The 12266-nt window shown below is 32.6% G+C and overlaps 1 long non-coding RNA gene across 3 annotated transcripts in view; it reads left to right on the plus strand.

Moving 5' to 3' along the window:
- The window catches only part of LOC141483220 (uncharacterized), a 161607-nt gene that overhangs the window by 95479 nt on the left and 53862 nt on the right, over nucleotides 1-12266 (plus strand). For all 3 annotated transcript variants that reach the window (XR_012465970.1, XR_012465969.1, XR_012465968.1), the window contains exon 5: nucleotides 10751-10780. This is a non-coding gene — a long non-coding RNA (uncharacterized lncRNA). The remainder of the gene's footprint in view (nucleotides 1-10750; nucleotides 10781-12266) is intronic.

A 12266-nucleotide genomic window follows, 5' to 3' on the forward strand; every position in this document is an offset into this window, starting at 1 on the left:
TATTTTCACTATTTTTCCGCACTCCTGCTTTTTCTACTTATCAAAATTTAAGCACACCTGTACTAAATCATTTATTTTAACTAAACTCGTCACCGAATTTCTTTTTTTTATAATATATAATATTTCAAGAGCCTCTGTGATGTTAAAAACAAATTTTGAAAAATGAAAGTTGTCAAACTTGATGCAAAAGTTCATCTAGTTTCAACGGGGCTTTCAAAACTATACAGTACTTGAGTTTTTTAATGAGCAAATGGCCTCACAATATGAATTAGAACAAAACGGAACATTAGGAAACATCATTTCGTGATTCTTGAAGCCCATTCAATAAAAGAAAAAACTGATAGTATTTACATTTACCTACTACGTTAACAACACTAATTTAAAAAAACTGGGTAGGCTGTGAAAAAATATGAAACTACATAATGTGTTTTAGAAAACGTCACTGTCACTGAATAAATGAATGCCCGTTAGTTCAATGTAATGTATGAAAATTAAAATAATATGTTATCTTTACAAGAAAAAATTTAAATTGTGCTAATTTGTGGTGAAAACACATTGCATCGACAAGTGGCTGATATTTTTAACGCAAGACATCCTGGTAGCCATGTACAGCAATCCACTGTAAGTAGGATTTTAAAAAAATTCAAACTGACTGGTTCAGTTGAAAATACTTTTAAAAAACGTCATAATCCATCACGCAATAATGATGAGGTTCAGTTGGCTGTCTGCCTGGATGTTATTGAACAGGGAAAATCAAGTATTACCAATATTGTAGATAGAACTGGCGTTAAAAGAGAAAGCGTAAGAGCAATTTCACATAAAAATAAATTCAAACCCTACAAACCCAAATTTATAAATACCTCAAAGGAAAGAGATTTCGATGTTCGACTAGATTTCTCTTTCTGGTACCAAGGAGAAGTAGAATTAAACAGAAAATTTCCTTACAAAATCCTATGGACCGACGAAGCTACCTTCACATCGAACGGCGTAGTCAGTTCCTAGAATTTTAGGTGGTGGGCTCAGGAAAATCCTCATTTTGTGATAGAATGTCGGGACCAATATTCATTTAAAACAAATGTGTGGTGCGGTGTTTTAAATAATCAGGTAATAGGACCATTCTTTTTTAGACACAATTTAACTTCTCAGGATTATTTGCAATTTCTAAATACTGAGATCAGTGATATAGTGGACAATATGCCGGTTGAAATAAGACACAGTCTGTGGTATCAATGTGACGGGGCTCCCATTCATAGTTCAAGACAAGTCAAAGAGAAACTATTAGAAATGTTTAGGGGCAAAGTTATTGGGCGAAATATGGAGCAAATATGGCCGCCTAGGTCGCCAGATTTAACCCCACTAGATTTTTTCTTGTGGGGTTACTTAAAACAAATCGTTTATAAACAAAGACCTTTTCGTGACGTGATCACCTAGAAACTGTTATTAGAAACTCTATTTTAAACATAAACCCTGTGAGTATCAGCAACTCAATAAAAGATGTATCAAGAAGGACAATTATCTGCATAGAACGCGATGGAAGACATACAGAAATGTAGTGTATTTAATGTCGTGAGTCTTTTTTTCGTGTTTTTTTGCTATTAGGTATAGGTACATGTTTATTTTCAGTTCCTTTTAATTAAGATTAAATTCCACTGTATTTTTTGTTAAAAAAACAATAAACACTCTAAGATATTGTTTCCTAATGTTCCGTTTTGTTCTAATTCATATTGTGAGGCATTTGCTCATTAAAAAACTCAAGTACTGTATAGTTTGGAAAGCCCCGTTGAAACTAGATGAACTTTGCATCAAGTTTGACAACTTTTATTTTTCAAAATTTGTTTTTAACATCAAAGAGGCTCTTAAAATATTATTATATTACAAAAAAAGAAATTCGGTGACGAGTTTAGTTAAAATAAATGAATTAGGACAGGTGTGCTTAAATTTTGATAAGTAGAAAAAGCAGGAATGCGGAAAAATAGTGAAAATATAAAATATTTATTATGGGTTTGAAACTTGGTGTGTGGGTATAAAATTACAAAAGAAAATGTTTTTATCCTTTGATATTTTTGGATATTTTGAAGAATAATGTCATTTTTCGATGTTTCTTTTTTTAAATGTCAATTTTGACAGGTTAAGGAAATCACGTGACCTATTTTGTAGACGCCATTTGACATCATTTCTTAGGCAAAATCTACTGCCAAAATCAAATTTCACATAAAACAATAAATAAAAAAGTTTCCCATTTGATGCGGACTTTATCGGTGACACTGTAGAAACAAAAGGCCCGAGTAAAGAACCTTGAGGGACTTCTTACTTATTTTTTTATATCACACCGGATTATGTAAAGTTACAATAATCAATTTCCATCTGTAGGTACGTTGTTTTTTAAATCATGTGCAGGAATTACATAGAGCATCTGACGTCCATTATTATGTTATTAGGTATATAGTATTTATTGCTATATTTGCAGCAAAGCGAAGCAATATAGCTATCGGTTTTCCCATCGCAGGAAATTAGTATCGTAGAGTAATAAGTGTATGTGTATATATGTCTTTAACAAAGTTTTTATATCTAATAATATGCAGCAGAGCTGCTTTTATCAGGGATATTAAATTATTACATTAGATTGGCATAATTTGAGATCTCAAGGTGTGTTGGTATACAAGTTATTTTTTCTAGAATATAAATGATGTATTAAAGTAATTTATTTGCATTTTTTTTCCTATGTGAATATAGTTGATTAATAATGAACTAATTTGTCAGCATGTATTCTGAATGGGCGTCCAAATATTGCAGATCGGACACAGTGATTATGGTTTAACGAGCTTTAAAAAAACTCTCTATCATAGATACGATCTTCGATGCAAAAGTAAGAGAGTTGCAATTCGAGTTTAACGGTCTCAAACGTAGTATTTCATGGATAAAACCGCAAAAACCTCCGATTTTTCCAATGAAGGTGATAGTGAACTCTTTGAAATCGTATTCACAGTAGTCTGAATTTTAAAATTACGCCTTGTTTAATGAAAAATTACATTCAAATATTCGGACTTATCTATAGTCCCTTCATAATTTGTTGATAGCTCACTGCAAGTTTGACCCTCATTAGAGAACTGAAATACAGAGAGGACAGCTAATATGATATAATAACAAAAACCAAACTAAAACTGGCAGTTTAAGATGTTTTCGACTAACCCACCTTGTATCTGAAGAAATACAATACAGCTATAAAACTTTTAATCCGATTATGTAGGTATTTTGAGTGGAAATGAGTGACCAGTGTCGTAGAGTATATGATTAAAACATTACTTACTTTAAATAAATAAATATATTAATATTCTCAAACTGTAGGGTACTGTAAACTGTATTTTTATTTTGAAAAAATTTCTTTATTTTATTCAAAAATAATAAGTTACTTGCAATTTGTAAAAGATACATTTATTTAATTAATACCTATTTTTAAATGATATAAACTACGATTACTTACAAAACTATTCAAATTCAAAATAAACAGGATCATCTTCGGAATCCGAGTCGTCTTGCAGGTTAATAATTAGTGGTTGTGTCTCTACAGTCGCATCAATTATATTGTCAAGATCCCACATTTTTTGTTCTTCTTCTATTGCATGTCTTACTGCATCTCGCCAATTTTGTTCTGTAATATGTTGTAAAGACTCATATAACAATTCACGTACAGCTTGTATTTTATATGACGTATTTTTTCTAGCCACATAGCTTTTCATTTGTGCCCAAATGAGTTCAATTGGATTTAATTCGCAGTGGTAGGGTGGAAGTCTAAGGACTGTGATGTTTCGTCTTTCCGCCATTTTGTCAACTACGTATTTCTTGAACTTAGATTTGTGTTGCCGGGCAATTTTTAAAAGTTCTGCTTTAACCATTCCATCTTCGTAAGGCAGGGACTTATTCCGCAGCCAGTCAATGATATCCTGTTTCTTCCACGCAGTCGTTGGAAGTCTTTCAACTAGTCGTGAATGATAAGGTGAATTATCTAATACTATAATTGAGTTTGGTGGTATATGTTCAATCATCTGCTCAAAATACTCTTCGAAAACATCAGCTGTCATCTCCTCGTGATAGTCTTTTGTGCTTTTGGATTCAAATTCCAACAAATCATGCTTAGCAAATCCTTTTTCACTGCCAATGTGAGAAACTATTAATCTACTGCCTTTACCAGAGGGTGAGGAAATACCAGTAGACCAACCTTCCATAAAGGCTTACCTGGAGCTTGATATATTTTTATCTGTCCAAATTTTTGTGAGAGTATGACCTGCGTTTACCCACGTTTCGTTCTGATAGTAAATTGGCCTTCCTTCAGCCCGAAATTTTTGTATAGATCTTAGATACTTTCTTCTCCAACATATTATCTCTTCCCGGTCAATCAAAAGTGATTTTCGGTCTGATTTCTCCCACCGGAAATTCAATTCTTTTAAAACTTGCCACAATTTGGTTCGTCCGACATGAGGCAAATCCGGGTCGTCTCTAACTTCTTGTAAAATTTTGTTCAAGTTGGGTATTTCTTTTTTGTAAAAACATTCGTGAATTTTCCTTCGAATACCATTTTTGGCAAATTCATCAATTACAATAGGTTTTCTCCCCCTCTTTAAGTATTCGTTTGTATTTGGGTTAGCTATACCTTTTTCTTTCTTTCTGATAGGAACCTATATATTGTTGACTCCCCTACGCCCGTCATGTTGGCACAACTCTTGATTATGTTCTGAACAGTGTTTGTGGGATTCTGAGAAACCAGAGCATCGTGAACGTTCAAAACAATAGTCTTCTCTCTTGGTGAATAGACAGACTTACTGACTGTACGCAACAGTACCGGTGTAAAACTTGATGATGTTGATGATGATGACGAAGCCATCGCAAGCAATCAAACAAAACAAGCAGGAACGAAAGGTACGTATATGTTTGTAGGAATATGAAAAAAAGTTACTCACGCACTGCACAAAATTCGCAAAATAAATATTAGAGACGTTAATTACTGCCGTAGACGCCGAAACACCAACGAGCCGTAAATTAAATGCGATTAAAAAATGTACTAAACCAAAAATTATTTTCGTTCGTAACAACTTCACCCTTTCAAGGCAAGTTTCGAATATAAACTGAAGCTTTATATTTGATGAATAAACACCTCAGGAACCTCCGCCTATGATTTTACGAGTTTTACGACCGTTTTATGACTTGGGCCCTCATTTTGTGCTATCGACAAATTATGAACGGAATATAGATGCTCAATGCTCAGTAGATTAGAATAATCAGGTATTTGTTCAAAAAAAAGCAAGTTGCTACAAATCAGGCTACCGAGTGGGTTATTCTATGCAATACATGAGTTCGAATGTTTCAGCAGTATAGATCACCACCACATTATCTAACAGGACCTCTACTTATTAACGACGAATATTTCCAAATTGGTGTATATCGACGCAAAACCAGCACGATCACCTGATCTAACACCATTAGACTTTTTCCTAGAGAAAAATGGAAAGTATGTGATGCAAACCATATGATAAAAAAGATAATATTTGCGATTAGGTCGTTCATACCTCGTTTAAAGTTAGATACAAAGTTTACCCACAAATATGATGCCACAAATGCAAATATATCTTGAAGATCTGTTTCAACTTTGCATTTTAAATCTGTCAAATTCGTTCCTCTATACAAAATTGCGGTATCGTCCGCAAAACTGATTATTTGCCCTTTGGTTTCCAACGAAAGTAAATCGTTAACATATAGATTAAACAGTATAGGTCCCAACACTGTGCCTTGAGGTACACCGTATTCAACATTTTTGAATTCACCAATCGTTTCTCTTATTTTCACACATTGTTGTCTTTTTCTCAAGTAATCAGAAAATAATGTTAGTGGAGTTCCTCGAATGCCAGTCCTCTCTAGTACTTGTAATAATTTAATGTGATTCACAGTGTCGAAGGCTTTTGTTAAATCAAACAAACATGCGTCAAACTAACTAACTGTTATAAGTATTTCATTCCTCTGAAAGAATTCCGAATTTCAATTGTGAAATATCATTGACTTTAGGTCGATGATGGTCACTATCTTGCACTGATGAGTGGCTAATGAGCCCGAAACCGGTCTGCAAGTGTGCCCGTTCCAAAATTGAAGGTCGACTCTTTCAGTTGTATTGCCAATTGCATATGCAGGAAATTTTCTGTGAAGATTCCTGCACTGACGCCTGTCGGATATAATCCAACGCCCTTCGTGGTATTAGCCAGGGGAGTAGTTGTTTTCTGTGTAGGTATATGGAGACTGGCCTAAACATTTAAAGGTCATTTGCTTTAGATTAGAACTATTATAATATTCATGCAGTCATTGTTCACTGTGGTTCTGGCGTTGAATTTGGTCATTATTACGCCTTGATCAAAGACGAAACGGACTGGTTTAAGTTTGACGATAGTATGATGTATTGAATTTATTGGAGCCTCTGGAGACACCCTACATTTTGTTTTATGAGAGAGAGGACATTGGCAGGTCAAGATCTTCAAACGATGCGGTGCTGCAGGTTTTTCCGGGTTTTCCCGCAGCTGAAAAAGCAAATGCGCCACTGGAATCAATGAAGTCGCCCTGGAGCGCCAATAAATTTTTATTGTAATTTTTATTTTCATCGTTGTTTTATAATTTCACAAATAAAAAGTTTTCCAGTTCAATTTTCTAGATGACAGCCTTAAATATTGTTAAACTTTCAAAGTCATCACACAGATACTGCAAGCTTTGAGTTTTTGACAAAAATTATAAGATACCAAAATGGAATTATTGTTTTGTGGATTGTTTTCAATTTGAGAACCTTCAAAATACTCACTTCAACAGTTCTAGATGGATTTTGAAATCTGCAGTATTGTAAAGTGAAGACGTTTTTATAATAACTTTTTTTCAACTACTACAATTTTTTCAAGCACAATATTAAAGAAGAAAGTAATATAAATCATGAAATTATGAAACCACTTTTTTATAATTGATTTTCGTCCCACAATGTTTGGGTTTTAAAACTATTTCATTATTATGTTCAATTATAATTTCACAACCACGACGGATCCCCAAAGAGAAAAGTGGATTACCTTTAAAGAGGTCATAGAGAAATTTTTTGGCAATGAAAAAGACCCTAACTACAAACAAATCATCAAAAGAAAGTACATTTTCGGAAAGTACTTTTTCTTCATTCCCACCCCGACTTCTTTCTAGGAGATATGAGTGAAGAGCAAAGTGAACGAATTCACCAGGATATTAAGGAGATGGAAATAATATGATAACTAATTCAACATAGATACCCTCATTGTCAGAAAACGTGGCAATCTATGACAAAATGGAAGTAATTTTAGAATTCAGCACGTCCAAATGAGATAAGAATCATGCTAATAAAAAACAAAACAGTTCTCAGTATTTTTATTGGTAGACTTATGTTATTAATGTATCATAGTTCGTCGGAAAAAAATCTCATGTTCCCGTCCAACAACTATTACCTGAAGTTGGTAGTCTATTTAAAAACCAATGCAGTTCATAAAGTAACCGATATTGCCGCTTAGCTTTTATTAAACACAACGTGGGATTCTGTCCAACTTATTCATATGTATTCCAAACAAACCTGAGACCTCTTTTTCCGTTGAAAGTATTTAACATAAAAAATGTATAAATCAGACCACTCCCATTATCTCTGGCCGATACAGCGATGAAAAATTGATAAATCAAACAGAAGGTAAATAGAAAAGGTAATAGATACGGAACCCTCGGTATGCATATTATTGCATATTACATACTGCGTGTTTGCATATATTCATCCCCGGGCCATAAAGGGTTGTGTGGGAAATGAGAAACAGGTAAGAGATATTGTTGAGCATCAACCTGACCCTGCCTTCCGTATATAAAATCTTTTGACTCCTTTTTGTAGCCAGATGGTGTTAAAAGCTTTCTTTGTGTTAGAGGTATTTGGATCGGTAGGTTTATAGTCCCTTGTAATGACGTGTGAATTGTATTCTTAGCATTTGGAGTCGTCTTAATGCGTTAAGTCTTAGAAAATATGTCATCTGTAAATATCAATAAGGGAGTTGAAGAGTTCAACGTATACTTTATTCATAAACTGATACTGTAACATGCAGTGCTTATGCTTATTTTTTTAAAAGAGGGTTTGGTTTTTTGCAAATATCTCGGAAAATATTGAAGATATCCGAAATTTGAAAAAAGTTGCTTAAAGAGGAGGAAATTTTCTAAAAAAAAAGTCCCACCTCCCGGAACTATATCACCAATATTTATAATTTAAATTTAGAGGCAAAAATAGTGCAAAATTTGAATAAAAGAAAATCCATGGAATGAAAATTTCCCGTGATTATTTCATTAGATATACCCCAGGTAATTAACTAATTTTTACAAGTTTTGAATTTACATAAAAACCCTGTTAATTTTTAAACTTACTTACATAAAATGTGACACATGGTTGAGTTTTTATTTCAAAATATCAAAGAGATATTAAAATTATGATTGAAGAAAAATCGTTCCTTAATATTCATATTCAGTAGCAAAAAAAATTGTCAATCAACAAGCAGTAACTCTTTTTTTTAAGAAATGATTTTATTTTTAAATCTCATATCATATCATTGATAAAAATCCCCTCCTCCAAAAAAATCAAATATCTTATAAACGATACATTTTTTATAACAATTTTTTAAACAAATAGAGCTAAAAATTGAGAAAAATCATTTTTATGTAACTTTAAATAATGAGAATACGGATAAGTTTGAATATTAAAAAAAATTCATTGATTTAATTGAATTTTTCACTTTTCAACGTCTTTGATTATTAATACCAAAGTGGAAAATCAAATTTTTTTAATTTTTCCAACGCGAATTTTTTTTAAGCTTTCAAGAAAAGCTTCAAGCTTAAAAATTATCAGGGTTTTTATGTAAATTCAAAACTTGTAAAAATAATTTTATTAACTGAAGTATATCTAATAAAATAATTTCGGGAAAATTTTTTTTCTATCGATTTTCGTTTATTCAAGTGTCTAGAAGGTATGTGATTTTTTTTCTCAATAATGATATTTAATGGGTTGAAATAATTTTTATTGTTCCAAAGTTCCTCCTTTCTTAAGGATCTTTTTTTTAAATTTCGGATATCTTCAATATTTTCCGAGATATTTGCAAAAAACCAAACCCCCTTTTTTTTACTAAATTTTATCAGGCATAACCTGTCACCACGACGAAATCTTTGTATGCTGAATTTTTTCCGGAAATATGACTCATTCAATTTTAAGTCAAAGTTCACCAGTGAGTCGAAAAATCAACCATGAAAAGTCTGGCTCTTTTGACCACTTCCTTATGTGTGGAAATCTATTAAATTCGAATCTGCTATAATACCTCTAATCCCTTGAGATATAACATTTTTTAGGCGTTAGCGTGCGTTTTTCAGAGACCGTAATTTTATGTTTTTGTTTTGTAGGGGGGGGTTAGTATAAGTCTAACTTCAAGTCTGTGGGGTCGCAACCCTTGTCCTCCGGCTGCCATCTTGGAAAAAGGGGCGCAAAGAGTTTTCACTCTGTATCTACAGATAATTTTATGAGACATTATTTGTAGCAAATCAAATTGTCTACAGCTTTGTTTCTATTAATTTTTATCGTGAAATGGAAAATAAAATAATTATAAACAAAAATAATTGAACATTTTTCAATACAATTTCTTTTCGGTGTTATAACTTTTTTTCTGCTCATTTGACAATGAAATGACATCCAAACAATCTTATAGAGGTTTTTCCAACGAATAATTTCCACTACAAATTTGTTTAATTTCTATTACACCTGGATTTCACACGTTCGTATCACGTTCGTGTATCAAATAGTTCAAGTAAATGATATAGTGTAACCTACCTTCGAACAGCGTCCCTTTGATAAAATAGTTAGGGAGCTAACTAATTTCGTTATTCACAAGAATCACAAAGATACTCCTCTTTAACTAACTCTATTACCTTCTTATCAAATTTTGGAAAATTATTTTTATGCCTGATGCTTTGTTTCAATTTCCCCAAGTCAACTGGATGGCATTGAAAACACAAAAATAGAATGGTCTGTCCATACTTTTCAGGAATACTCTCAAAGGCATACACTTTTTCAAATGTTTTTGTCTGTAAAACTTCAAGTATGCATGTCAAGCGTATACATTCTCGAACCATCAGTCCATCCTTTCGTAACTGTGGCGTGAGTGGCATACCAAGTTTCGTCCAAATAAAGAATTTGCCGTTGTTCTTATCTAAATTCAGTTTTGTCACAGCAGCCCCCGTTATAGCCGGAAGTATTCAATTTTTTCCTTATGATTTCAGTTGTAGGAATTGCATTGCTTTTGTGTAACAGTCGTATATTGTTTTTTTCAATATTAGATGAACATCTAAAGGTTTTGGTAATCTCGTATCAGATCGCGTCTTGCATTCATAAGGTTTGTTTTTGACTATTTTACGTACAGTTGAGAAATTAATTTCGGTCAAATCTGCAGCTCACGTTATGGCCGGAATTATTCAATTTCTTCCTTATGATTTCAGTTGTAGGAATCTAATAGTTTGTCACTTAGACTATACTTAATACTTCAATTTGTATTCAAAAATTCCAATGTCACTGACATATTCTTCATTTCTCATCATTTATCGATAGGAACTCAAAAATTGGGCTGTTTTCCACTTTTTACCAACTTTAGTGAAGTTACATACGAACGTTTACTAAACTTTCGTTTTTTTTTTGTTACAGGATCAGGATTAGAGAAGTCTAACGTCTATGGTAAGTTGTTTTTCAATATTGAACATCTCTGTCAATGAATTATTTTTATCCATCAATAGTGAATCATAAAGAACTCGCCCCCCAACCAGCAAAGTTGTTTTATAATTTCATGGTTCTGCAACAGTTTTATTTTATTGGTATTTTATAATTACTTCCAAAATGCTAATTGATTGTATCAGATGATCGGTGGACACAATACAGTTGTAGGCAATAAAAGTGTTTTATAAATTTGTCACAGAAACATTTATAAAATAAATTTAAAAAACCGTTATAATAGTTATTATCACAGAAACGTTTTAACAAGTAATTTATAAAACTTATTTTCCTATAAGTAAATTGTTTTGTAGCAGTTTTATAGCACTTTTATGCGAGATTTTTATGATAGCTATAAAACTATTTCAAGCTTATTTTATAACTGTTTCTTGTAGCTTCAATGAAATTATTTTATTAGAATGCTTTCAAATAATATTTTATTTTCATTACTTTATTGTCAATGATAATTTCCCAACTATTTTGTAGTAAGATATATTTACTACAATTCCAAAACACTAATATAACTGTTCCAAAATCAAATTACTTTTGCTAATATACAGGGTGTCCCTGGACTTCCTCTTTTCCTCTCGGGAATGTATAGATGGCGTCAAAATATCACCAGTACTTCATATAACTTTTTTTCCTAAAATCCTTCGTTACCAAGTAACGGGCCCTCGAAGTTACAAAATGGAAAATGTTTTTCTTTGATAACTTTTCAAGTGAATATTCAAAATCATCCAAATTTTGGTAATTGACTAAACAAATGAATTCCTTCGATGCGCTATCATGCAGGAGTCAGTTGTTTTGCTACAAAGTCAGGAACGGACTACCCCCGATGGTCCACACCCCAAAACTTTGAAATGACAGATATTTTTCAATATTTTTCAACAAATTGAGGTTACTTGGACAATTTTATGAATAAAAGTACTCGTGTGGAAAGTCGATCGGAGCAACGAGTCTTGATAAAAATGTAGTTTCACTAGACGACATCAAACCCGCTCGTCCACCATTATTTGAAATGAATAATTATCAAAGCAGAAATAATAATGATAACGTTAATTCAACAACATTTATCCTGAGATGTCTGCCATTATTCGATAATATTAGTTTTTAAGGAAAATGGAAATGATACGTAAAATGTTCATAACGAATTTTTATAATGCAAACACGTTTAACTAACGAAACTCAAGAGCCTCAAGAGCAAACAGAAATGAAAAATCCGCTACAGAAACTGCTCGATATGACCACTTTCTCTCTCTATACATTTTCTTAGTCTGCGAAGACACCCTCTCTGTACTTGAAATAGCATTCCAGGGTCGTTTCGTATGGCTTCACAATGTAATGTTATTCTATTCAACAATGCATCTCTTGTGTGAATAGGTGTAGCGTAAACAAGGCTTTTTAGATGCCCCCACAGAAAGAAATCCAATGGATTTAAATCCGGAGACCGCGA

The sequence above is a fragment of the Leptinotarsa decemlineata genome, unplaced genomic scaffold, assembly GCF_025532065.1.
Source record: "Leptinotarsa decemlineata unplaced genomic scaffold, Ldec_3_MD MMD2_tig00003192_RagTag_RagTag, whole genome shotgun sequence".
Lineage (NCBI taxonomy): Eukaryota > Metazoa > Arthropoda > Insecta > Coleoptera > Chrysomelidae > Leptinotarsa > Leptinotarsa decemlineata.